This window comes from Pteropus alecto, unplaced genomic scaffold (assembly GCF_000325575.1).
Source record: "Pteropus alecto unplaced genomic scaffold, ASM32557v1 scaffold195, whole genome shotgun sequence".
Taxonomy (NCBI): domain Eukaryota; kingdom Metazoa; phylum Chordata; class Mammalia; order Chiroptera; family Pteropodidae; genus Pteropus; species Pteropus alecto.
The window spans coordinates 199354-203524 of record NW_006438073.1 but is presented as its reverse complement, the minus strand read 5'-3'; the positions used below and the strand labels follow the sequence as shown (position 1 = coordinate 203524).

The window sequence follows — 4171 nt, the reverse complement described above, 5'->3', positions numbered from 1 at the left end:
TTTTTGCTGCTGAAGCCTGACTTCTTGGCTCTTTCCTCCTTCCCATGTAAACTGAAATAATAGCCTTGGCTCCCTTCTCAGTTCAAGGTCACGTTCCTCTCTGAGGCACGTTGATATCTCAAAAGCAGCCAGCAGCAAATCAGAAGAAGCTGATTCTTAATGATTTCCAGTGAAATATTTTCTTTGAGCTTTTCTTTAAAATTTTGAAATTTTTCTTCAAGGTTTTCTCAATCGTTTCTTTCCCCACATAAATAAACACTATCAAGCCAACAAAAACAACCTTGAATTTGCCCCATGAGAAATATCAGAATTTACTATAGAATCTAAATGGGTGGTGAACACACAATGCAATTGAAGTGTGCACTTGAAACCTATATAATTTTATTAACCAATGTCCCCCCCCAATAAATTTAATAAAAAACAATCTATGGCCATGCCATCCTGAACACACTCAATCCCATCTGATCTCGGAAGCTAAGCAGGGTCAGGCCTGGTTAGTACTTGGATGGGAGACCACCTAGGAAGACCAGGTGCTGTAGGCATAAAAAATAAAAAAATTAAAAAATTAAAAAATAAATTTAATAAAAAACAAAATTGCAAAAAGCAATACATAAAATAAATGTCTCTTACTCTTATCTTCCAGGAAACATTCAGGAATTCCCTTGACAGAGAAAACTGATGCCTCAATTATATCAGATTAAGACCTCTCTCTATGTCCTGATGAATAATATTACAAATGTAAGTAGTTTTATGCATATTTAAAAGCATTATAAATATAGCAACTCAATTTATTTTTTTAATGCAAAGGGAGTTTGAGATCTTTCCAAAGAGGTATCAAAAAGTTATCGTTGGTTTTCTGATTCCAGAATGCACTTAGAGCTAGTGTTTATCTCCATCCCTTCCAATATTCTCAATGAAAAGATATTACATAAATAAACCTATTACATCAGAGAAGATGGTCCACACAAAGATAAGGGATTTTTAACATATTTCTGAAAGACAGAAATAGAGTTGAAAGCCTGTTGACATTAAAACAATAGTGCAAAATAAGAGGCGGGCAACTGCAAAGGAGTCAGATTCAAGAGAGTTCCAGACTCAGATTGGTGAGGACAAGACAGAGAAAGGAGTATGACAAGGAAATACCTTCAGAACTAATGTAATTTTCCCTGTTTTATGGAGGTCTAATGGACAAATAAAATCATAAGATATTTAAATGTACAGGATGATTTCATATACATATACGTTGTGAAAGGATGCCCCCCATCAAGTTAATGAACATGTTCATCACCTCGCATATTTACCTTTTCTTTTGATTTTTTGGTGAGCATATTTAAGTTCTACTCTCCTAGCAGATTTCAATTATACTATACAGTGTTATCAACCATAGTCACCAGACATTCGGTCCCCAGAACTTATTCAGCCTATAACTGAAAGTTTGTACTCTTTTGCAAACCTCTCCCTATTTCCCTTGCCACCCTCCTCCCGGCAAACATCTCTTTACTCTCTGTTGGTAGGAAGACCTAAGATCTTAAACGTGAACTTCTCTTCATTCTCCACTCCGAAGGTGGCCCAAATCTTACCCTGGCAAACACCTGAGAACTCCACTCAAATTTACCAAACTTCTATGCAAATATAGTTCTTTTGGAACTCCAGAAGAAAGCACTTCCCGTTTTGGTGTTTGGGGGACCCTACTCTGAAAACTAACTTATCTCCTTCTCCTCCTCTCATTGGTGAGGGAAGGTGATAAGCCCTTTACCACACAGAGAGCTCAGAGTAATGTTCCCTCTTCATTGAAAAGACCTAATGGAGAAAAGATAACACAACAAGAGAGAAACTCAGACTAGTTTCCTACAAATTCCACCGTACCCTCAAATTCTTAAACATGCATAAACAACTAAAGATCACCAGACATATAAAGAAAAACAACGGCGTTAAAGAAAACCTCCAAAGGAACAAACAGAACAGACTCACTAGTATATTTTTAACTTTTTGGAATCAACCTGTGTACACATACAAAATCTTTCCTGTAGTTGCAGAATACAGTATAAACGTTGTAACTTTGAGAATGTAAAAGTAAATGTGGAACAGACACCAGATGGGAAGGGTGGGAGAAGTAGAGGCAAATACAGGGTAGAGGCACCAGCAGCGTCTTTCAAGGTGGTAGAGGCTGTCAAGAGATATTGCTTAAATTTGATGGAATAATAAAAAAACATTACTTAAAGGCATAAACGTAGCTGATATAACTATATCAAAAACTATGATAAGAGGATGGGAAAAGAGAGCATAGTGTCAACTAAATCTTATTTTTTTAATATTTAAATAAGTAGATATATCAATAAATCCAGTGATATATGAGTAATCACCAAACAAAAAAATATAGAGACTATTAATATCCTTTTCCTCTGGTAAATGAAACGGGATGTTGAGGGTATGCAGGGCACTGTTAATTTTCATGATAAGCCTTCTGTTTCATTTAACATCTTGTACGTAAATTACGTTAATTAAAAAAAATTAAAAGCCAAAGATCAGTGCAAAAGAGAATTCTTTACTCTGATTTGTGGCTGTTGAGATGTCATGTGCCGTAACATACTAAATTAGTCTCTCAATTAGTGCAGGTGTCATTGGATTGACTAAGTGGTCCTAACGCACAAAAAAAGGTCAAATTCATCTACTCAAAAACTCCCTGTAGAAATCTCACAGGCATTGTCACAAAGTAATTAATATGTGACCCAAGATGAGGAATCACCATCCTGGGCATCCAGGCATTGAGAAAGCCAAAACACACAGCCCAATGCCCCTAATCCTGGCTCGGTCCACTACTCTGTCTCTCCCAAATCCTCCTCTGTTTGATCTTCCACATTTCTCATTTTTTCTTGAGTAAGTCTCCGGTTTCCTTTATTCCTAAATTCACATTCAATCATGGCCTGTCTCAAGATCTATCTCTGGCTTAATAGCTCAATTCTAATTCCTCCTTATTCCCTGAATTTATGGTTTAATTTGGCATCCCCAAGTGCTTTGATGACCCATTCATCATCATCAAAGCCTATATATCACAGCATGAAAATGGCATAGGCCAAATCATTTCTACAAAACACCACACAAGTCTGAAGAAATTATAATGGCACTCCTGGAGGGCCATGAATTGACATAATAACTTTGGTAGTTAAGATTAAGGAAGTATCACATAGCCAGGAATCTGGGCAATCAAATTCATAGCATTCATCATACTCTGGAGGGTGTTTGCTTCTGTTCATATCATATTCTGTTCATATCATATTCAAGAGTTTGCTTCTGTTCATATCATATTCTACAAATAATTTTCTCTAGAACATACTGTTAAATATTTAAATCATAGTTCATTTTTATTAGTTAACTAAACCAATACCCTAAGATACAATATACACTTCACCACTTATTCCTAATTGCACACATTATAATGTGGTTTAATATTTATTTGTTTTACACTCAGCTTGTGCACAGCAATTACTCCAAATGAACAATGAGAGACATCAAGATCATACCAACATTAGGCAGAGCAGTTACCAATGAAGAGTGACAAAAAGTAAAGTGGCATTAAATATCTTAGGGTTCAACTGGTAATTGCCTTATAGTGTTCAAAAATTTTAAAAACCTTCCTTTTGAATACCCCCCCTAAACCCATATAATCATTTAGTAAATAAATGTATTGATCTCTTAATAGAAAACTTAAGAAAATCTTAGAGTGAGGATAATATACGTTGAATTCCTTCTCTACTATTCACTGACTTCGAGAACTTGAGCAAGATTCATAATCCTCTGAACCTTTTTCCTAAACATCCAAATGTGGATATACTAGTCAAGGCTTTTGTTTACAAACGACTCAGACTAACTTAAACAGAAAAGGAAGGCATTAAAAGATATTAGATTGCTCAAAGCCTGAAAAGTATCCTATTACAGACTCATAAAATTATAAAAAAAATTAAGGGGAGTGAAATAATATACAGGAACATTCTGCTTAAGACATCACTGAGACCTACATCACAGATAACTCAGATTCAGGGAACAACTTCAGATAAATCCCCTGCATTTTTGAATTCCTACCCAGGAAGGGATATCTGATCGACGGTGCTCCTCCACTTACCTTGGGAATCCTTGAAAATAAAAATAATAGTTAATATGTTATAGCACTTAC

At 35.6% G+C, this 4171-nt stretch overlaps 1 pseudogene; it reads left to right on the top strand.

Moving 5' to 3' along the window:
- Window positions 1-423: 423 nt before the first annotated feature.
- Window positions 424-542, top strand: LOC112482372 (annotated as a pseudogene).
- The last annotated feature ends 3629 nt before the right edge of the window (window positions 543-4171 follow it).